At 32.1% G+C, this 25,704-nt stretch overlaps 1 protein-coding gene across 5 annotated transcripts in view; it reads right to left on the bottom strand.

Moving 5' to 3' along the window:
- The window catches only part of Synd (protein kinase C and casein kinase substrate in neurons protein Synd), a 53,468-nt gene that overhangs the window by 12,664 nt on the left and 15,100 nt on the right, over positions 1-25,704 (bottom strand). The window contains exon 1 of one of the 5 annotated variants that reach the window (XM_029322154.2): positions 13,992-14,244. The exons of the other annotated variants lie outside the window; for them this stretch is intronic. The gene's annotated coding sequence lies outside the window, so the exon portion shown is untranslated. Of the gene's footprint in view, positions 1-13,991; positions 14,245-25,704 lie in introns of those variants that run through there. 5 annotated transcript variants of the gene reach the window in all.

Raw genomic sequence — 25,704 nt, 5'->3', positions numbered from 1 at the left:
TTACACAAATTATATATGTGTAAATTTGCATTTAATGTGTAAACAAACTTAGAGTCATCAAAATACTTTTCAAACATAACATTCCTAAGAGAATTGACAAATAAGTTAATTGTTTTCTTTGGGAAACACAAGAACAATGCCATGTACTTATGGGATCACATGTAAATGAATAGAAAAGGAAGTGGATAACGGCGTTTAATAATATGAGACAATAGTCATTAATACGAGAGTATTCATGGGTTGTACGTCAAGAAACGTCCTTGCTGAACCGAAGTCTCCGGTGAAAGTCGATGAGAATGAAATCTAGGGATGAGAGATCCGTTGTTCAGTAGATTATAAAGTACTTTTTTGTAGAAAGAAGAAAAAAAGTTAAGACCCGTTGTATTTTCTTGCTTCTTGAACTCATCCTTTTGTACTTTAGATGGTGAGAGCATAAAAAGCAGAAAAAAGTAAAGTATCGATCATTGAACAGATCAAAAATTAATTGCTGTTCTGACAATTAATTGGACGATCGTTTAACAATTATTAATTTCTCAGTTAGAAGTTAATTGTATAATTATGAGAAAATTACAAAAAGATAGACAAACTATTATTTTTAATTAAATTTTTCTATTCGTCACAAATATTGACAATAATTAACTTCACTACAATTTATATTACTATTAACTTCACTCGAAATTGCAAATTTATGTATTTCTTTGACTAATTTCTGTAGCTAATTCGATATTGCTTGCTGCTTGTCTAAATTCATTAGATTGTTGGATTAGATGATACAAATCGTCATTTCTCTTGAAAATCACCTACTCTAATGAATATACGCGAGACAATTTGCAGAGAATTATGCGCACTGCGCAAGAAATAGTAGATGAGAAGTTGGACGATTCTCTGGGCTAATTTGCATAGGTTTTAATGCAAATGCTTGTGAGAATGATATAGTCTTGAATTGTTCCGTAATACATATAATACGTACTCGTACTTGAATACATACTAGACTCGTTTTTCAGATATACAAAATATATCTTAAATACTACCTTTCCGGTAGCATTTTCAAGTTCTATCAGAATAAACTAAAGCTGCATATATTTTTCTAATTTATCAATGCAGACATTTTTAATGTAAAAATCAGATATTAATAATAGATAGGATTATATAATATTTATAGATATAAAATTATGCAATGTATGCAGCATTTTAGTTTGAGATTTTTCACACAAATAATTAATATAGCAGAATTCATATAAATAATGTGTAAGTTAGAGGAACCAAGTATTGGAATATTGTAGAAAAAAAAGAGAGGAAGAGGAAGTTCACATGGAGATGAAGGAGAATTAAAGATTATATAATATATATGGATATAAAATTATGCAATGTATGCAGCATTTTAGTTTAAAATTTTTCACATAAATAATTAAATAATTAATATAGCATATAAATAAGGTGTGAGTTAAAGAAAGCAAGTATTGGAATATTGTAGAAAAAAGAGAAGAAGAGGAAGATCACATGAAGATGATGAAGGAGAATGAAAGAGGCGTAGGCTGAGGAATGCCGCCAGGCCGGCCCACGCGGGAATGATCGACCAGTTCGAAAGATCGAGCGGAAGGTCGCATCAAGGCCCCGGAGCGAACTTCGGTTTCGGCATCGTCCCGGACAGGTGAAACGAGAGCTCTTGCTTTACAGCTCTCTCGCGTACGAAATCTTTCTGTACGGCGAGCCCTTTCTTTCGCTCCGATAAGAACGGGCACGGTCGCTCTGGATCGTGTTGCTGGAATGTTGCCCCGCGAGCTGGATCGAGCGATCTGGAAGGCGCCATGAGCGTGAACGATTAGTCGATTACGCTCTTTTTTTCGTGGAAAACCCGCAGGATTTACCGGCGCGTTTTGTGAGACCGACGAGGGGATAGAAAGTGTCGACGTGAGACACGATTTATGATTCTCCTTTGATTTTCTAACATTGATTAGCTAGAAGACTCGCCTAAGGATACATATTAGAAAATTAAGAATATTGTACTTTTAAAGAGACTAAATAAATATCATGTAATTTTGAAGATATCGAAGAGCTACACAATATAATTTCTTATGCATGAGAGACTTTACTTATTTATTTATTAAAAATTATATGAAAATTTGATTAAATACACGGAGAGAATTTTCTCTTAGAATTTACTCTGAAAATCATGCTGGTAATTGTGAGACAGTATGGTATATGTACATAGTAAACTTAAACATATTTTATATTTTATTGTGGTAGATATTAATATTTTTATTACGGTAAATTATTCAGAGAAACTCTTATAAAATTCTTCCAATAACATATTGTTCCACGATTACCATGATTTTCAGGGTAAATTCTAAGAGAAAATTCTCTGTGTATTTTTCATTTAATTCGATTAAATTATGCACTTTTTAATAAGGAGTCATCAATATCGAAATTAAATGTTTATAATTGTAAATGTGAAAAATTCTGAAATATATTTACATATTTTTGCTAAATAGAATAAATTTTAATCTTTGAAAAAATAATATGTATGCAGTTGACATTTCAAAAACATGCTAAGTATGTCGCGTACGCAGATACCATAAAATGCTATTTATATTTTTGCAAATAATAAGATTGGGTCACAATAATAACTTATGTTTATTTAGTATGTCTTTCTTTCTGTCTGTCTTTCTTTTATTCTAAATTTAATTGCAATAATTCATTATCGTTAAAATCGTGTGCATTGATCATTAAAAAATCAGGAACATTTTTCGAAAATTCAATATACTTTTTTCTCCAGAAAGAAATAGAATTTCTAACAATATAATGTTTAATTATATTGTTACGTATTTTTAGCGATAGTTTGTTTTGTATGTCTATATTTGTAAAATTTTACAATTTTTTGTATTGAATAATGAAAGTGTCGAGTTAACAAGTATTATTTGATAGACGATGGTGGAACGATCTGCTTTTACGCTGACGATGCGTGTAGAAGAGAAGTACGATATGCTGAATCATTATTATCGCGCCTTCGTTTTGTTACGTCATCATTATCGGTTGCAAGGGTATCTGATGCATCTTATATGCGTGCTATATAATATCATCTTGAGTATCTTCTCGACCGTGCATGCGTGTGTTGCCGTTATTGAAAGTTGCATCGCTTTCATATTTCTATTCTTTACTTTCTTTTTCTACTTTCATTCCTTCTTCTTTAATTCCTTCTTCGAAATATATTTTTTTAATAATTAAGAAAATATGATAAAAATATAAATGTATAGAAAAAAAGATGTAATTAACTAGTTTTTATGTAACAAACTATAATGTATCTTATATAAAACATTAAAAAGTTGCAAGTGTTATTTTTTAAAGAACTACAATGAATTGCCAAAATTTCTAAAAAATATGAAAATTTATTCGTATACAGTTCAGTAATTTAACATTTTTAAAAATGTGTGTTTATATGTTCCAAATTATTTTCGCAGTAGGTATGTCATATATGTCTTGATATAAAAAATTCGAAAAAATAGAATAAACATATGGCAAAATTTATTTGGCTGATATAAAGAGCCGATTAGATGATAATAATAATGAGTAATAATTTTTACAGAGATCGTGCACAGATCCCAAACATTCAGAAAACGAACTTTACGTTTTAGTTATATTTTTTTGAAACGATTGTAGATGACATCATCTTGTTCCGAATAAATTTTCAGTGTCTGGTGACAGAGCAAAGAAAACGAGAAAGAAACAGCTCGATAAGATAAAAGATGCATAGTAAATAAACGTGACTAACCGTAATCATGTGTAACGATGAGAGGACGTAAACGCTCGTTGCAATCTCTAAATAGCACAGATGCTACGGCGCGATTTTATATAGAAATTATTTATATACATCCCTCCCCTATATTTATCAATACACAAATAACAATGGAGTCTATATATATAACATCAATGAACGATTACGTCGCGGTTTCCCGATAATCGTCGGACGTGATTAAAACGCCAAACATTTTATCCTCAGACATTATTATAACAATAATGTTTATCGTAAAGATCCGAATTAATTACTTTCCGGATACGGTATATATCCATTAATTAAATTTTCGGCCGCTCTAGTTTAGAAGTAGAACAAAATACAGTAAAATCTCGTTATGATAATTTTAATTAACATTATATGCGCGTCTCGGATATATAGGGTTCATTATATTTCGTCGGCCCACTTTAACTGTTATAAAATGCAACGGAGTTACTTTATAACGGTTGATGATTATATCAAATGTGCGCGTTAACAATTTTATCCTTATCCAATGTTCAATTTATAAAAGACATATCACATAAAAAAATTACACGATTTATTGAATTAATTATATACATATGTTAACATTGTATTAATCATATACTTTCGAAAGAAAAGATATTTTATATATTTTGCTCTCTCTCTAAATGTCATTTATCATATATGCTTGATCTCATTATTATTGAATTTAAGCACAAATTTTACGAGTCTTCGATTGGTATTCACTGTTATTTGTTCATAGCGAGTGAGAGATTCGTCAGGTTGCAGTTATTAATACATATCGATGCGACATTCCCGCTTCGGGTATATCATTAAAGATTAAAACTTCCGTGTAATCAATGTAATTATTGATTATTACTGAGCCGATGTAATAATAAGATGTCAGAATGGTTTTATAAATAGCCACCGACGCATTGTAATAACAATATTCTTGCGCCACGTATAGGATCAGATCATCGATGCATCCGGGCAAATGACACGTTTCTCGATGCGGTCACGCTTGAGTCATCGCGCTGCAGTTATCGTTTCGACTGAGGGTTTCCTTAATGATAAGTATATCCACCTTCGTCTCAGAATTACTGACAACAGAATTGTCTATACGAAAAAAAACTTCCTCGAATTTTGTTGATTCGTCTATCAATCTAAAATTTAACTTTGTTACATATATATGGTAACATCTGCTGATGTATTACATCTTAGATAAAAGTTGATAAAACAGTCAAGTCCAGAAATAATTTTATGAAAAGTACTTGTCACATTTATCCAAGAAAATTAAAATGTAAACGTTCGTTCAACGATCAGAAGCCGGGAAGGCAACAGAAATCTCGAAATGGAATTTATGCCACGGCACGCTTCGGGGACAATGCCAAGGAGATGTTAAGGAAATATAGATGACCTTATATACATATATATGTATATAAAAGCAACGTCGCGCCACGTTAGGCAAGGAAAACGTCGTGTACGGCGGATTGCAGCGGAAGAATATATAGACAGAGTTATACGCGCGAAGTTTCTTCGGAAATGAAGTTTTGCATCGCCTTTGCTATATATGAATCTAATCTAATTTATTCAGCCACAACAGCTGTGTTTAAAGAGGATCTTTATTAAATGATCGAAGAATTGCGAAAAATTTTATTATGTCAAAAAAAGTTTGTTATTTTTATTTCTCTGATCAATATTCGACGTCAAAAATAATTTCTATTCTAGGAATTTTAAACTGCATTTAAAGTTATAAAGAAAAAAATTGAGAGCTTTTTTAAATTAACAAATCTTTTTATTTTCACATTAAATTTTTTGCCAAAACGTCTTGCGTTTGATTCCAAATGAGATTTCAACGACTTTGCTGGTTGGCGCAGCTTCGAAAAGTGCAGTTTCCTGAATTAGTTTCTTATGCAAAGCTCTCGACTGAGGTATTCAAGATTCAAGATTGGCTAGATGTTTAGAGTGCTTTGATAAGAAACACGATTATACAGAGAAATAAAGCTCCCTTTCGTGACGACGATTTACGTCCGCGATATACGTTCAGAGTATACGTGTATGTCTCTTCTTGTAGTCATGAAGATGTCTTTGAACCAAACACATCGGTCAATAGTCGCGAATGAAGATATTTTATGCGTTTTTTTTATTCCGTTCATAAGTTCTTGCTGCTGCGATATAAAATGATATATGTTTACAGTGTGTCAACTTCTTTGGATGTCGAAGGTGATTGAATGTTCGATTGATTAAATCGTCATAAATTCGTGATTAGTGTCTCTCGTGTGACTAGTCATTTGTCTAGAAATTGCAATATCTCGTATGTTGATGTCAAACATGGACGGATAGCTGCTATTAGAAAGTCATCATAAGCATTGAACATCGCAAATGAAGATATTCTAAACATTTTTTTCACTTGCTTCGATGGTTTGATTTATTACATATAGCTCCTTAAATCGCAATCGAGAAATGCATTGCGTGTTTGCGTAATCAAATTATCGTAAAGTAGTGAATACTAGTTCGTGCTCATAGTTACCTTTCTAAAAGTAGCGCTAAATTGGAGTGGAATTGTACCATTATCGTATAGCGAATGAAATAATCCATGTTTTTAAATCGTCTCGATATTATAGCCGAACGTTCATTCACATATTCGCGTGATATATTCCGTTTATTTTCAATTCTAGTAATTAAAAAGTCCATATCTCTCTTAGTTTCAGCCTATATAATTAATTGACCGTTATAATAAGGCAATGAAAATGCTTAAATAATTCTACTTCAAATCCTTTTTGCTTCGAGATAGTTTGCATAGCAGTTCTCAAATTTATTTCTACATAAATGTGAAACTAGCGCAATCTCGTTTAATTATAACCAGATGGCTAATTAAACAGTTTTGCTTCATTGATACGCGACCATGTATTACATTTTCCGATAATCGAACGCGAAACGTGTTCAAATTGCGATGCTCCATGCAGAGATAACGATCCGACCTGCTGTGACGTGGTTGCAGGACGATGAAGGACGTCTGCATCCGACAGTGAATCATGGTGACGACAGGCTTGCCGTTTGCAGAACGACAGTAGCTTGACCAACGATACCTAATATTACAGTTTACACAATTATATTCGCAAATTTACGTCCAAAATCTAGGTTAATATGAGTCCTATTAATCAAACAGCTTAAAGTTGTATTAAGTAAGGATTATATTGCCGTCATGCACGCAAACGTTTTCGATGGATAATTTGAATTAAGGAATGAATAAAATTAATGAAAAAAAAATTAGTATTTCTTAATTGTAGACTTTTTCTGCCACTCCAATATTTTTTAATAAGAGAGATTAAAGTATTTTTATTAACTATGTCAAAAGTTGCGATCTTGATTCTCATTTATGTAAATTTTCTATGTGATCGATATATTTGATCGAGATGATAGCGGTATTTATATTCTTATGATAACGAACATGCAAGTTTGCACCCGCTATTTTGACAGTGAACTTGAAAATCGAATCTGAAATGTAGGTCGTGCCATGTTTCGATGTGCTTTGTCACTGTATTAGCAGAAACGTCGGCGTTTATTTCGCGCTTCGATGGGAACAAACTGTTGCAAGTGTCACAAACATCTCTTTTACGCTATAACGCTATATCATTGTCGACAGGAACTTTTCTACAATTATATTTACCTTTCCGGAAAATTCTCGTTTCGAAGATATATTTTTCTATAAATTGTTTGTGTGATATTTTTAAAAATAATTACGAGCGTTTTAATAGTTTACGATTATGATCGATATACATATACATATTTTTTCCTTTTACTACATTTTTTATTGCTAATGTTATTTGTACGAGGGGTTGTCTATACGCCGCGATAAAATGAATAATTCCAGCCTGTCGGTTATATGTTTGCAGATATTTTATGTGTCTTTCTTCGAAACGTTGCGATGCATTGTTCTATCCGTACTAGTCACGATCGATCGCGGGCGCGGACGGGAGAAGATTAAAAATTTGCTGGCGCATCGCCAATATTCGGAAAGCTCGAAAATTATTCACGAAGTACACAATGGAGATTTTTCGCGTGCGTCTAATGATAATTTTCGTAATTGGAATGCGAGTCGTGCTGGTCGCGAGACAAAGTTGCGGTTGAGTCGGAATAAATGGACGAGGTATTTCCTCGCGGATATTAAGAATAAAGGGAGAAGCGGGTTGAATATATAGATATGAATGCAGTGCATTTCAGAACCACACTCTCTGATATTGTGCACGGCACTGCGACATTTATATGTATATAGAGCCGAGGCGCAGCCAGTTCTAAAGAACGATCTTTCGATAGTGTAATCGATAATACTTTTTAAATGTTCTCTCTCGCATTCATATAAATCTAGCACATTTCTTTTTCTTACGATTATATCAATTTATTTTATGTTACTATACGTATATTTTTTACTCGTATTCGCACTTTTCCAGTTAATTGTTTTTAATAATAATTCTCTTTTTCCGTTAAATACACAGTGATATTATAAAAAAAAATAATTAATATGAATTTAAAATGTATTTTATTTTATAGACATATAAACCGTATGGGAGTATTTATTCGTAGATATGCAATGATAAATCTATCCGATTTATCATTCTAAATTGATAGTACATATCCGCAGGATATATGTATGTATATGCGGCGATGAGACCGGTTGATTAATATCGGATCGTTTACAGACACGTGGTAATGAAAAAACGTGAACTTCACGCTTCAGCCAAACTTTCTATGCATTTATCAACATTCCTCGCGACGCGCATTTTCTTACAAACCTCCACAGGCACCTGTATTTTACTGTTATCGGACCTGGTATCTGCCCCGGCCGGTTTAACAAGAAAGCATAAGAAGGTCGTGTAACGCGGCAAGATTGCTGTAACGTGGTACATTACGGCTGTCAAAGGGAATGTAACAACGGATAAATTATGAATAAATTACTCCGACTCTCATTACGGATAAAGCTGTGCCATGTCAGTAACCTTCATTCCGTGCGAATGCACGTTGACGGTCAGCTGTAGATTTGCATTGTTGAGGATTGCGCGCTGTGTCTACCGTTACGTAAAATAAATGATCGATTTCCATCGTCCAAGCGCACTTGCATCGACGAGGACGATGAATATAACGCGTTGTTTGATCAACGTTCAAGCGCGTTATACGTCGCATAATTACAAAGCTATTATTCTGCAAAGCTGATATTCCATTTTTAGAATTTTTCAGACATAATAATGGGGTTCCGGCTTTTTCTTTCAAAATTCTCAAATTTCTCAAACTATATGTTGTGGCGATTGAAAAAAAATGTTGAAAACATGAGATGTAAAATTGATATTTATGTTATTAAATAAATGGCAATAATTTTTTTATTTTATTAAGATCGATTTTAGCCGAGAAATTCTCGATAGAATTTTTGAAACGTTATTTGACATTTTTCAGAAAAATTGACATTATTAAAAAAGATTTTTAATCCTTGGAAGCTTGAAAAATTCCCACAATCAAATCATATTTTGCTATGGTTATTAAAGAATGAATACCGTCGAAAATTGTGCGCGTAAATAATCCAACTGGAAACGGCACGCATGTTAAGTTAAGCATATGCAGAGACCGTATGCCTGCAGCATCTTTTAAAAGATACTATGAAGAGGAGCCCGTGCAGCCCTTATAACCGTTATGCCATGTTTCGCACTTTAACGAGCGTCGGAACGGCCGATCTTCTATTAGGTGAGATGTTGGAAGCACTCTTCTCGGTCGTTGGAGTGCAGAAATTCATGCAGGATGATCCTGAAGGTACAATTAGATGGAGCTCTGCTTCTATTGGCCTTGAAGCGAGGCCTGTTAATCCACCTGTACGATCCTTAAAGGCTCCTTCAGACCGAGATTATTCATGTTGAGGGAGATGAAAGGTTCGAATCTGGGATTAACTTCGTAAAGCCAAAACTCAAACGTGCATCGCGGATATAATAGAAAAAAAGTCAGAAGACTCTGCTTTCCTTTAATCTCACGATCAATAGAGAATTTGAGAAAAATTGGCTATCGAATAAATTTAATAAAATAATTTTTTATCGAAAATTATATTTTTAAAATTTTGAGGATTAGCAATGCTAGGTTTTAACAAAATGAAAATTTTTAAGAATTTATTTAGACCTATCTTGCTGTTAATATAATTAAACCGATTATATTTAAGATTCAAAATAAAAGCTGCATAGACTTAACTTAAACTTGAAATATATGTTGCTTCTAATTTAGTTGTTTACGTGCACAATTTTTTAAATAATAAATAATCATGAAGAGAATTTGAGGTTCGATTCTTAGTATCTTTTCCAGGTTTCTGTAATTTAACAACTCTTTCAGAAATGTGGCATTTTTCAAGATTTTAAATAAATATTTTTAAATTTTCATTTGTGTGTGTGTGTGTATGTGCGTGTGTGAAAATATATAATGTATATATTGTATAACGTATATGGATTATTCTGAACTAGTTTAGTCTACTTCAGCTCTGGCAGAGCGCGTCAAAGAAAAGCGGTGATGCGTGTATATACGTGCGTATAAAATGGCAAGATGTGGCACAGTTGCATACAGTTTCTTTTCAGTTCGAAAGATTGATTTTACGAATACAAAAGACAGTCTTGCGAAGAGAAGAACTTCGATATCGATCGGATGAAATCACCTACTTTCTCTTATGTCTCGCTCGACACACAATCTCGCTATATGACACGCGATCGGGAAGCTATCGCATCGGTATCTCTTTCTCAGGATTTAAGCATATTATATTGCACGTCATGGATCCATGCTGTATCAGGTGCTGCGTATCTTTTTGCAAAAAAAAAAAAAAAATTGCCACTGCGATATCTACGATCCTAGAAATTATGGCGATATACCTTTTCTCACGATATACGTTACTGGATTTTAGATACATTATTATATAGTTTAATAGTTTGATTTAGTAGCAACTTATAAGATTGTACGGAAAGTTTACTCTTACAATTTCGCTACGACTTTTAATGTTAATTTATCATGTGAATTATTAAGTAAATTTTCCGGAAAATAAGTTTTTTTTACACGTTGTGCAATGTCTACCCCGTTAAGTGCTTCATATTTTTCTTCGTACAGAGTATCTCGGCTAGAAAACGTCGAGAAAGAACGGGAAAATAGATGAGAGTGGCAAGTAGGATGACAGAAGAAAGGGTTTTGAAATATGTGGAACGTAAAGAGGCCGACAAATTTCAGCGTCTTTTCGGATCGTGACACATAGATTGATAGCGATAGCCATCGTTACTAAATTATATAATCGATTATCGCTATAATGCGATACAAAATTATTTCTATCAAAGAGAAAAATCAAACAAAAAATATTTCATCCCTTTGATTCTCTAACTCGTAATAATTTATCTAAAATAACAAAATGATATACATATAGCGTATTACATTAATTATTTGATGCAAAGATCTCATTCAAAATTTAATTAACTTTGCAATGAATAAAGATCTTGTGTCGAGGAGAAAGGGAGCAAGGTTATTTTGCTACGTAAGTTTAATTAGAATCAGAGCAATAATTAAACATAATGAAAGTAAATTATAAAATTATTTTGTTGTACATACATATAATTCTTTCATTGTCAGCAACTAAGGAAAAAGATTCTCGTTGAAATTCTCGTGCGTGGACGTTGCTGCTTATGTTCCCCCATGCGATAAGCATATATTCGAACCCTCTCTCATGCAATTCCACGAGCCGTGATCGAATTAGTTTCTGAACGAGGCGAGCCAAGGTTAATAATGACCAAGTACGGGATGTAACGTGACATCGATTAAATCGTGCGACCTAATTTGCGCTAAAAATATCTGTTCGATGAATAATCCTCGAATACGTTTTAAAAAGTGAGCAGTTACATGTATAGCAATATAGTGGAAAAAGAATCTTCATAATTAGTATAACATGCCTATATGTATATAGCACTAATCTGGATTAAATTAACAATATTGATATTACAATACTGTAAAATCATAATTTGGTTTGAGTAAATTATTCCCCAAAAATTAAGAGCGTAAGTTACATTAAATTATAGTGACTTAAAAATGATTAAATCATATATATCAAATATTAATTTAAAATTAAGTATTATGTATTTTAAAGAATTAAAAAAAAACTTTAAAGATTTCAGATAATTTTTAGAAATTTTCTTTTGATCGATATTTAAAAAAAAATAACGAATAGAGTGAAGGGATAGTCTTTATCGGTGTTTGTGAATACTACAAAAGGACCGTTAGTTTCTAAAGCAGGTTCTAGCAGCGATTGCTCGTATAAGTATACAGATTGTACGGCAGGTACCTGCGAAGGGAGAAGAGAGAAAAGGGTGAGATCCTTCGAGCGTGAGTGAATATACGGAATATACGCGCACATGTAAAGCGCATAGTTCGTAACATACGTTTATGTGAGAAAGAATACGGTTCAGTAATTTTGTGTGTGTGTTATGTTACAGCATACTTGCGTAGACTTAGAAAAAAAGAGACAATGATATGTACGTATCAGTAGGAAATTCAATTTTTATCACAATTTTTACGTTTCCTGAAATACGCTAATTAAAAGACCCTCTTTCAATGGCGTTTTGATTTTTCGTATAAAGATATGAGATGAAATGATATGTACACGGAAAAAAGATTATTATTATATCTAAATTTTAATTAATAAATATTTTTAAGCTATAATAATGTAGTAGAAAATTCTCGTTAAATTATAATTAAAAATGTTCAATTACCATAGCTAAAATTTAGTCATTGTAATTAAATTTCAAATGTAATATAAAGATACCTAGAATTCAGTTATAATGGTATTTTAAGCTAAAATATTTTTTCCGATTCTATTCGTCTCTATTGATTTCTAATATCTCTAAAATAATTTGAACGATGTCAACTCCAATATCTGTATTGCACTTGTATAAATATTTTAGTGAAAAATAACTCGTCGTGCGATTTTGTTTCACGAGTAGCGAATTTTTCTCAACTTCTTATTGAAATTTTTAAACTATACGTATGTACACATTAATGTGTGATGTATCTAAATGACTATAAGCGGAACACATATTTGTGGACGACATTAAATGACATTAAATGATTCTTGTTTCACGCGCACGTGCGCAATTTTTTGGTTTTGCACGTTATAAGTATTCCGTGATAGCGTTAAAAAATTTCAAAATTTTGTCAATATAATTTTTTGAAAATAAAATTTAGAAATGATCAAATGTGATGTAAAAACAAATTTGCGCACACAAGTCTACAGGATGTCGCCCGCAGCGAAGCGTGTCCGTGACTGACTCGCACTGATAGATGCGTGCAGGGGAACTCCATGTTTAGCGTTTCTTAAGGTCAGCCAATTTAATGCTCGTACACGTCAATACTTGGACCATTTCTATCTTCTATGAGAAATTAATGCGCGAGTAAAGGCGCACGATCGTGAAAAATTAAAACCTAATGTGATTATGCGAGGTTGATAATAATAATGTTATGGATTTCGATGTTTGCGGAGCATGAATTGTTAAAAGCGATATGCAGCGATGAAACCTAATGAATTTAATCCGTTCTCCATTAATTATTCAAGGAATTGTCCGATAAGAGAGTTATAGACGACGCAAGAGTTACGTGACCTTGCAGAAGTGTTCTTCAGCTTTGCTTCAGCACTTAACACCAGACACTCTTAAAGTACGACACGCGCTAATGAGCTGCACGTAGAGTACATTTTAAGTCGTTTGTGTTCCGTAGATTTCTTACCTCCGTGATTTTCCATGCACATCATACCTATATATAATTCGAATTTCGCACTGGTTTAAAGTTAGCATAGTTTTGAATAAGAGTACATCAATTGAATCTCGAGCAAGCGTATAGATCTATAGTTCAGACCAATTATTAATCAACAACTTGAAAATTCAGATCCAAGATCTGAAACTTTAAATTTAGAGGCGTTGAAATAAACACAGCCGACCGATCGGAATCAAGATTATAAATTCCGCGAAACTTGAACTTCGTTATTTCCGCTCGGATCGGAGCGGATGTCGAGTCGGAATTAGAATCGATTTCCGTAAAGCTAACGCATGCCGATGAACGTTCCATCGATTTCCTAGATTTTATATAAGCTGACTCGGAAACTTCAACCACGCAAGCTTTACTAAAATAAGCCCCCTAAAAAAACACAAAAAAATAACGCGAACCAGTTCGACTAGCGACGCAGCCTTCCTACCTTGGTAACGCATGGTTGAACGATGAAGCTCGTCCAACAGGCTGCTTTTTTCGATTTCACTGACACACACAGGCACAACCACAGTTACGTACCGACGTGACACGCGCACCACTTCGGTAAAAGCGGGCTGGGAGAAAACCCGGATGCCACGTTCCGTACGGATTTATTTATAAATCACGAGTCTCTGCGCTACATGCAGATCGGACGTGCGATCCACGCGACACGATGGTCGAACACGGACTGACGTAGAAGAAGGCTTGTGATGCGCTCGTAGCTCGCACGTAGCTGAATGATCGTGAGAAAAAATACCTGTTATTACGCGAGAGACCCCTAGAACAGGTAGCGCTCTGCTCCGAGACGAGGCACTCTGTTAACTCTTCCATCACAAACGGGGATAATCGAATTATTCCGGAGCACTTTTTCACCATCCAGTAGTTTAATCTTGAGATCATTCTCATTAATGTGTGTTGTGTATTTTTATTTACACGGCGCACAGGTGTTGTAGTACTTTATAGTATTTTGTGTTATTCATAGATCATTTTTATGTTAAATACATTTTTTTAGAAAGAAAAATTTTAGATTTTTTTAGATAGTAAACTCTCTTTCGCGTTATATAAAAAAACATTACTTTAACAACAGCTGATGATGAATTAAATTAATAATATATATGATTAAATTATATTTAATATATATGATTATTCGAAATGCTAATTAAAATAACAAATATAATCGGCAATAATATCATTTTCCTCGATATTATAGTAAATAATTTAAAATATTAATTAAATATTATATTAAGTGGATTAAATATGCACTAATATAAAAAAATCTTAACAAATTTTGAAACTTGGAAACTTTTGAAACTTCATTTTTATTACAATCAAACGCGCCATTACTATATATCTACTAATCAGAGTATACAGAGTTATTCCAAAATCAATGAGCTATTTATATTAATGATTCCTAGCAAAAAATAGAAATGACATATCAAGGTACTTTCACGAAGATGGTCGCTGTGGAAGGTCGATATTATAGTAAACGAAGAGAAGGCTTACGTAAGAATTCATTCGTCACAAAAACTTATTTACATATAGAGCTAATTATGTCTCTGTCGAAGCGCACAGCTACTGAAAATGTATATAATATATTGAGTTATGACTTCGGTCAAGGCAAACAATTCTCGAAGACACTTCATGTTTAAAGATCGCAGGCAGAGAATATTCTAATAGTAAGTGACATTTCATTTCTCAATGGTTAAATCTTGTTTCAATATTATCACGAGTAGAAAGAGATTGTAAACTTTGTATTTATTTCTCGATGTATCTCCTGATTATTCGTTTACAAATCTCCTGATTATTCGTTTACAAATTACCCAATTATGACACTTAAAATATCTGTAAGTGATCTGTAAGATTTCTCTCCATTGATGTATATTTTTTTTTATTATTTATGATATTATTTGCAGAACAGATATTATGACGATGTAGCTTTCATGTAATATAAATGTGTAAGTGAGAAAGAACGAGAGAGAGCGAGAGAGCGAAAGGGACAGAAGAGGATAATGAACTCGGCCGATTAATGTAGGTAACAAGCACGACACGGTAATATCGCTTAATTGTACATTCTTATTAGTGTTTTTGTGCGAGTCGTCTTATATGTCGCTGCGAAACTGCTAGCATTCGTCAGACTATAACCAAGGTCAGTACTCACGCGTATTATCTAACGGTATAATTTGAATCTGCGACACGTAAAATGATGAAAATGAGAGTGAACATACATAGCAGTCTATATGCATCAAAAAATATATTTTTGTATTTGAAACAATTTTTATTCAAATTTATCATATATCTTTTCTCAATAATTATTCGAACTTTACGTAGATTCTTCTTTATATTTCTTTTTTCTAGCAGAAATCATTAGAACACTTTTTAATGAGGTAGATGACAAATTATAACTCATTCATGTTTTTACTTTCACAGAAAGAGAAGATATTATTCATATCAGAGAAGTATAAAGTTACTTTTTTATTGGATGTTACATTTTCTGTATGTTTTATTACTTTTTATCAAATATTTTATGATGCTATTTGCATAAATGCTTTTGATTCGTGAAATTTTGTCCGTTAATTTATGCGCATATAATTATATCAGTTGATTATTTTATCCAAATGTGAATAATTTCATTACTAAGTACTTAGTAAATATTTTTCTTCCTTTTTCTATAAAGATTTTTAAAAATATTTTTCAGCAAAATAAAAATCATGTATTTATTACATGTTAATGAGTTTAAATATAATTGTTCTTGATGCGTTCAAATATTTTTTGTTCATAATTGATTAATTTTGTATAAATACTAATATACATAAATACTACTAATTCTTGCTACAAAATTTCTTTTATCTGGATTTTATTCAATCCCTTCTTAATAAATAATTCAAGTAATTAAAAAAATTACAAAAATGTCTTGGTGTAAAAGTTGAAAGAATATCCTACAGGAATATACCTATATCATTTGATGTTTGTTATGGTCTAGAGATCTGCGAGAAATGGCAAACAAGCGATTGGAAAGCACGTCGTGCGTTTCTTGTCCCTATTGATTAAGCTACAGATTGTAAAGCACAAGGGGATTGGCTTCCTAATCGAGTGATGGATCAAGAGGCCGTATTTGTGTCCAATCCAATTATGAACCTACCAGTGATAATACTGCATGGAAACGCGTCGCCCTTTATCGCGGAATGACAAAAATGTGGGAAAAACTTGGTCAAATATCGATCAATACTGTTGCTGACGTTCGCAAACCTCGGAATATATTTTGTTCTCTGCCTGTTGAATTTTATGCATAAAGCATTAAAATATTAAAGTCCAAATGATAAGCTCGAATACAAATGTAATTGTAGAATGAGATGCGTATACAATGAGATGCAATTAATTCTAGGACGACTTTATGGAGAATACCTTGGCACGAGAATCGTGTCTTTATTTAAAAAGAAAAAAAAGAGGAAAGAAAAAAAAATAGAAAAAACAAAGTAAAAATGTAATCAAATTTAGAGCATTAACTGTGCGATTCTATGAAAAGTATTCGCTCTGTCTATAATGTTGATGATGATATATTATTCATTCTTTGCGTTATTATTTTGCGGAAACGCCATACTGATTGGCTATTCAGAAACTCATGAACGTTGCGCACCACCTCTTCTTAACTCGAGTGTCCCGTAACGTTCATACGGATAATGCATGCAAAATTGCTCTGATTGGCTTAATGAGGATGTACCTGTATCTGAATAGCGAGTGCAAATTATGCGCGCTGAGAACCTATATTAATGTTATGATTATGTGTTATTTCCACTTTCCTGATGGAAGTAATGTTACAGCATGTAAAACAGAGTTATCGAAGACGTCAATCGTGATAAGTGTCTGCGTTAAGAAAATAAATCCATCATTTAGCAATAATTGATATAATATACAACATTTTTGCACTCTCTATTATTCTCCTCTGTTCTTACATTTATAATTGCAATGCTATAATTATTATATTATATAATATGCTTTTTTCAGTTCTTTTATATTTTTATAAATATTATCTCTTTCTAAAATAAAAGAGTATTTCAATTTATATGTTTCTCACAATTATTCGCGCTGTATACTAAATATTGAATAAAACAAAAGTGCGATAAAATTAATTATTGAGCTTGTTAAAATGAGTTAGGACGTTATAAATGTTTCGATTTATTTTTTGCGACGCTCTGCAATAGCTTTCTTTATAGCGAACCTAAATAGAGTCGTTAATTAACGCGTCATCGAGTTCGATATTCACTCGACATTCATCGGTACCGAGATTAAAGCAGGTGTAACGCAAATGAGTGCAATCCTGCCTGGCGGCCACGCACGATGGAGCTTCACTTTAGGAATTACGGCGCTCGACGTTCCGGCATTTTTTCTCTCCTGCTCTCGTTCATTTTTTCCGTTCGTATATACAGCACGCGCGTGCACAATTAATTGCAATCAGCGTAGCGTTTCTCGTTACTCTCCTGACGGTTGCTTGTCGGGAAGAACCCGAGTATAATAACGTTCCCCTCGCGTGAAGTGGAAATTTAAGGATGCATCGTTTCAGTGTCGTGCTTGGAACTTCGGGGGCCTGAGACCCCGAATCTACAAGAGACTCTGCTATATTCAGTGACTTATTTTTAAAAAATTTACTACAAGTATGTGTTCTAGAATAATAAAGATTAATATCTCTCCTTCCAAGATTAAAGACAAGATATAGTAAATAATGACACAAGCTTACAACAGATTAATTCTTAAAGTCGATAGCCATGAAACCATTACACACAAGTATGTGAGATAAGGATAATTAAAAAGATATTCATTATAAATGACATATTTTTCACATTTGTCATGAAGAAGCCTCAGTAGAATGTGAATATCATCGCATGATGCAAATAATGGTGTCAAGGATTCTTCAAACTAAAAAGATAAATTTGATTTGCAGCATTAATAAAAGTACAAGCGTAACTCTACGTGTTTAAGTTTCTCAATAAAACTGTCGAACTTTATCAGTAAAATAATTGTCAACCAAATAAATTAAAAATTAAGAAATTTTCGCATATCTATTACGTTTTACTTTTAAAATAAAGTTTAAGAATGTTGTTTTTATTCTATTAATTTCCATCTGATCTATATCATGTAGATGTGAATTCACTTTGCGGCTGGCTTTTCTAAATCACAAATTCATCTCGTTGCGCGATTTTGTGTTACTTAATTGTAATCGTTATATTCAGTTACATGAACGAATCTGTTTCACTCTTACGCGTTTACTCTTATTGCAACGAAAGCAATTTATGGGAGATCGCGTAACGCGGCCGCTAAATGAGTTGAATACGGTCAGCTGTATCGTGTACAAAGTTTCGTGCATTCTGAATGAGAATTGTGAAACATCCGATTCATGCTTGCATCAGTTGATTAAATAATCATCATAACAGAGCTAAGAGAGAGAGAAAAGTTTCTTGCTATTAAATTTAAATCTTTTTTGCGTCTTTAAGTTTCTCACGAGTCGAAAATTTACTTTTGCGACTACATTAAAAACAGAATTGTTTGAATTGACTTATGTACATATATGTATGTATATACAGTTTCTCCAACGCGCATGCGAGTGTTGCCTGAACATCGTAAAACGAATCGTTAATCGTTTTGCGACCGACCTTGAAGTTATCTATCGACGTGCAACAAGGTGTCAGATTGTAGTGACACTTGCCGCGTTCGATCGACGACAGCCAGACAACAAGATACAACGAAGGACTTTACAAGGAAGGCACAAGCGGCTCTCTGACTGTAACGGAAAGTCGCACGAATTTATTTCGTGGGAACCGAAGAAAGAGAATCGTTCCTTGTTTCGCGCTTGCCGGATACCATCGGAGTCTAGAAAACGGTGTAATTATGTAAAATGGTTAGATTTTTCGATTGAGGAAGTAGAACGATGAGATATTTTAGAGAGCTCTACAGCGAAGAACACATTCTACGCTTAAAAAGAGAGAAGATCGTACTAGCACAAATACCAATGTCAATTATCTCATAAATATAAAAGCTAATTATATTATCGGTTCAAGCACGACTGAAAAAATGATTTTTCCTGCAATAATGATTAATGGTTGATTTTATTTTTTTATGTTGAATATTTTTCAAGAAATACATTTTTTTACAAAAAAACTTTAATATTTTAATATTTTATACTATATTTTATATTATTATAAAATTACATTATTAAAATTATATTATTATTATAAAAATATACTGAGATTAAGAAAAGTAGTTACCAAGTCTTGTGCTCTATCCTTTGCTAGCTATTGCATAGTGAGCGATAAGAAAGTTCAATGTAAAGGAGTCTTACACGCGTTGAGTATACGATTGTGAGTCACCAGCGAATTATGTAAAAGACATTCGCTGATTATTCGCGTATAATAACATTCGCGATAAGCTACAATGCCGACATATACATGTACAAAAGTATCGACAACGGATACTGCGGTAAAGTGATAAATTATTTTCGTGTTGTTGCTTCAAATATTGATCTAGTTTCTCGAAGTGCAGAAATAAAAGACGTAAAGTTCTTTTTCTTTTTTGATATTTTTGAAGAAAGTTTTTGTACGCGAAGCACTTAAATAAAAATGCTTAAGAGAATGCGATATGGGAACAAAAATAGAAAACTAATAAAATGACATGTATGTATATGTATACATGTGTTATATACGGATTAATATAGATACATTTCTAGATAGATATACAGGTGTCAAATTTAAAATCAGGTCAATCGTTCATCGCCATTAGAGAACTCGACTGTAGCGAAAAACAGATTCGAGGATCTAAATAAGCAGATAGTAGATATTTAAACCTGGCAAAGTTCGATCATGCAACAGATAGTGCTTCAATGTAATCGATGGATGAGTGTTCCGGTTGTTGGTCACCGATAATTCTTCGACACAAAGATTACAAGGACGATTCTGGAGGCTGATGGATGCTATTTTCATTTTACGTAATTAGAAATCTTTGTCTATCGCGGGCGTATGTTTTGGAATAATTATCGCGGCAATATCTTTGACAGAAGTAGGAAGTTATATATTTTTTAAAGTTTTATCACAGCATTACTCGTGTGTTGATGTAATCATTTTTCATTTACAAAGATAATTTGTGTATCTCGTGGACATTAGATAAATACATGTACAGCTAATGATATACAACTAGAAATATTATAGTATACTTATAAATACAGGCACTATAATAAAAAATCTATAAATCTTAAAAAAAATTTAATTATTAAATAATTTTTAAATAGAATAATAATTATATACAAAAAATCTAAAAATTCTAAAATAATGATTAACAAGTTGAAACAATTTTGAAAATATTTTTTAAACATAGAAATTAATAAATATATATTTTACGGACGTAAATGAAAAATAGTTTAGATGTATGTATTAGTGTGTATATCTGTGGGGTGTGGTGTGTGAATTGCACCTAGTTACATAACGCGACTACAAACAAAGTCGTATAATAACCCAGCCAAATAGCTTCCTTTCAAATGTGAAAATACAAACAACCTTGATCGCTCTTAATCTATAAGAAAGAAAAAGCTATTGGTTAAGTCCGATTGTCAGTAAAAGGGTCAAGACACGTCGGGAGCGTGACGTAAGCTTCGTCTGGCGTCTTAATTGCATTCATAAACGGTTCCGACGAAGCCGTTGATACCGTTGGGCTGGGGAGTTAACTTTCAGATAACATTATCTTCATCACGCGCGAGATCTCTTCGTAAGAACACGGGCTATTGTGAGCTCGTCCGGCTTCACCCACGATTTTTCTCCGACCAACATTCTGTCTGAGAATAGGAGCCGGGCATCGCGCAACGAGATAAGACTATATGGCTCTCTCGCGGTTTAGTTGATGACGCAAACACAACATGCATCATGTCGTTGCTCGGAATTTTTACGTCGTCGGCATGTCCTTCGTTGCGCGTATACCTTCAAGAATTTATTAATGGACGAGTCGTCTAACTTGTTTTTATTTTAGAATGGTTATACGATACCGTTACTTTTTGTGTAACAGAGATTTTAAACATAAATCATATATATGTTTATATAATTTTTCGGTTACTAACAGATAAATCTTGTAATGGTTGTAAATATATATAAGATCTATTTTCAGTTTTATATATAAAAAGAAACACTTTTGTATAATAATATTTCGTGGGTTAAACAAAACCGCAAATCTATGCTATGAATAAATACAGTATGATAACGATATATAATATATGCAAAGAGAAAATAACTTATGCGAAGAAAAATAACTTAAATGATCTACTATCTTTATAAAATTGTATATTTATTAAATCTTAGCAAACTCCTCAATTTATTTATTGTTGCACAATAACCTTCTTAGCATTTATAAATATATATCTTTATTTTAATTTTAAATATTTATTTATTGTTGCATAATAATCTTCTTATCATCTATAAATATATATCTTTATTTTAATTTTAAATATATTTATATCGGTTTAATATTTTATTGTTACATTAAGAGATTATAATAAGATGGACAACATAATTCTTAACTTTTTTAATTTATTGATACGTATATCTGAACAGTATAATCTTGATATGCATAAATTTCGATCAATTTATTTAGATGTATATAAATTCAAAATCTTAAAAGTTGTAGAGGTAATAAAACACTAAAATTTATTTAAAATAAAAAAAATAAAAGAATAGTATATGTATAGAATTTGTAAGTTAATTAAAGTACACACACAATTAGAAGAGAGTATATATGCTTGATTGAAGTTGTTTGCGAAGTATTTTGACCCCATTGTGGTATGTTCGGAAGAGAGAAGTGGATTATCGATTTGAGATTGGAATTCCAAAATTGGGGTCAACTTTGCCTGATATCTCTGCTAGCAGTTGATAATTATGCTGCATGCATTGATCATCTATAAACTATAATGGTATTTCGAATCAGGATATTATTCGCGGATTTTCCTAAGTTTATCTATAAAATTTAAATTTATTATTAAACTTTATTACACAATTAAATTTTGGTTTTTATTAAAAAAAAAAAATAAATAAAGTTCTTAAACCAATATACATATAATAAAAAAATTGTAATTAAGAATATTCGCCAGAGTTATAAAACATTTTTTGTAGAATGTATAACGAAAATCGAAAACTTTTTTTCTAACTCCACATTTTCTCTTGTGATCAACTTTTTAATAAGTTCACTATTTAAAATGAATAATATGATAGATGAATAACATGGTACGCAAATGTACATAACATTTGCATTTTCTTTATGAAATATGTATTCTAACGAATGTAAAGAAAGCGCTTTAAGTAAGACAGCACTATTTTAGCGCTGTATCTAACTAACGGATTGACACGTGGCGAAAATTACAATCTCGATATAAATAGAATAAAATGTGCCTGCAGAAATTTATACAAGTTTATGCTAGTCATAGCAAAGCGTAAAAGCGTGCAATTTTGACTATATGAAATTGTAAGTTGTTCCTCGCATTGACTCATTAACTTTAATGATCCGCACGATTTGTTTTCTCTTAGCATCGTTTCACTTCCAAGGCCTGGCATTTGGAGCACGAAAGCACTTGAATAATGGAAATGTAAGGAGAACACGCTACACGAAGCATTGTCAACGCACCTGTCGCAACAAGTGCGATTGATCTACGCCCAGCCGATATAGACAAGAATATGCTGACGTCAGGAACACATATACGCATATCTATCGTACATTAAATCCATATAGATCAAACTTCTTGACCCCATTTAAATACACGTTAATTTAGCAAGTACTATTTATCTCTAGTTTATGTTTTTACAATAAAGATAGAAATAAAAAAAGATGTTGTCTTCTTCTGAGGGAAATTATATGCATTTTAATTTTTAAATATGTATTATATTTTTTTTCTAGACAGATTAATTAAATATGTATACAGAAATAAAAAAAGATGTTGTCTTTTTTTTAGGGAAATTATATGCATTTTATATTTTTAAATTATATTTTTTTCTAGACAGGTAAATTATACGTAGAAATAAAATCAAACAAAAATAAAAAAAAACATTTTGAAATTTTGAAAAAATTTTGTTGCATAATTTAAGAATTATTATGATAGTAAATTATATATATACATATGATATATATTTTTTATATAATTATATTTCTTTTCCAAAATTGAAATAAAATGTAAACCAAATTTGTTCCTACATATCAATTTTTATCTTGCAAAATATAATAAGAAAAAATCCACATGAACAAAATGCTCCGAATTCATTAAGAGTTCAGGAAAGGATTTCGTGGTCTTGTTTCGAACGGCGAATTCCCATATTCTTACAACAACACTCTATTTTCACGTGATAAATTGCGAAAGTTAACCGGAGAGTCTTTTAGGACATGTCGAGCAAACAAATAAATCTTACCAAAATCGCTCTTTCTTTTCCGCCATGAGACTATTGTTAAGGCAAAAATGAAATATCACGTCGCTGTGAATAACTTTACGATTAAGATACTTTTAAGCACAACGGAAATCCGACATCTATATTTTTTCCAGAAATTATATCTGCATTGCTTAATACAATAAAAGATTTACTATTTTCAATGTCAGTGTATTAATTTAATGCCGAGTGCGTTTATCGGAAATCGTTAATGTCGTGCTTTTGTAGCCCTTGTGCTCTTGTGTAGTGCAGTTTCGAAAATTAAAAATTAATTTATCGTATTCTTACAAAAAAAAAATATTTTATCCAATATCGAGTTTCACCATATCAATTTAAATTTACATATTTGTTTCATGTGTTATTAATCTAAAATTTCATTTTTTAATAATATTCAATTTTGCGTAATAATAATAAGACGTGAATTTCATAGTTATACTTTTTTCCTTTTAAAGTCTTCCATATAATCAGTTTTTATAAAATGCGGGCAATATCTCGTAATTAGCTTTTTACGTCGGATAACATGTTTACCATTAAAAACCTGTCAGCATACGGGGTTGCGTTGGACAAGATTAACGGTAAGGAAGAGAGAGAGATGACCTAGCAGAAAAAGAAAGTGTAGAAGCCATTTCTCCTCTGCGGGGACGTTACCGGGATACGTGCAGATTTCTCGACGAAAGCAAGTGAGTGCACTTAAACTTTAAAATGTAATATGCGATACCGATGGAAATTTAACCTGTAATCGAGCCGATTATCGCTCGAATTTGCTATAAAATTTGCTACGAGAAAACTCGACGAAATGAACGTTAGTTTGGCCTAATCGAATTATACGATTAAAGTCTTTAGAAGTCAAGAAGAAAGATTTTTTATCATATATTTTTTGTTATATTATTAGACACATATACATATAATAAAAGAATATTTATTAAAAAATTTATATTTATAATAACATATATTTATTGTGTACTTTTAAAAATAAACAATTCAATTTACTTTCGTTTATCTCGTTTATTAATTTTTTGATTTCTGAGAAATCACTTATCCATAATCGCTACACTTGCTTTGATACGAGACTTTTTACTTTACTCCAATTCATTCGACCTTATACCCACCAGTTGTTCTTATACGCTTGGTTACTTGTATCGAAAAACTCGGCTTGAAAGGTGATTTGGCTGGAAATCGATTTCTATTAGCAATAAGCGCGTTTATAAAAAAATTGATTCGTTAGAGAAAGCCCGTAATGTACTTAATTGCCAATTTCCAGTCGTATTAACCTAAATCGATGGTTTAACGCACATTCGTGACTAACGCGATGCACGCGTTAATTATTCCTAGCAGAGTGATTACGGCTGATTACATGATCTACGCTTGATTGCGCAATGTAAAAATATCAATAAAACTTTTCATTCAAACTTCGAGGCAAAAATGTTAATATTTTTTAGACTCATGATTATATATGATATTGTTTTAATATATATTTGATTTATTTATGTAATTGTTTTTGATATGACATATCTCGTATATATTTACACAATACATATAAAACTTATTTACTTGATCATCTCAAAAGAGCTTTTAAGTCTGAAATAAATGCGGAAAAGAGAGAAAATAGATATATTCGCTTTGTATAAGTTAACAAAAGATCAACAATGCCAGGAAGACCAGGAAGAACGTTAGCTATCTCGAAAACATGATTTTTGTACTGATTCAACGCAAGACAATTGTGAG

The sequence above is a fragment of the Nylanderia fulva genome, unplaced genomic scaffold (assembly GCF_048542155.1).
Source record: "Nylanderia fulva isolate GAGA-0341 unplaced genomic scaffold, ASM4854215v1 Scaffold29, whole genome shotgun sequence".
Lineage (NCBI taxonomy): Eukaryota > Metazoa > Arthropoda > Insecta > Hymenoptera > Formicidae > Nylanderia > Nylanderia fulva.
The sequence above is the reverse complement of the archived record's forward strand: the minus strand, read 5'-3'. Positions and strand labels throughout refer to the sequence as shown.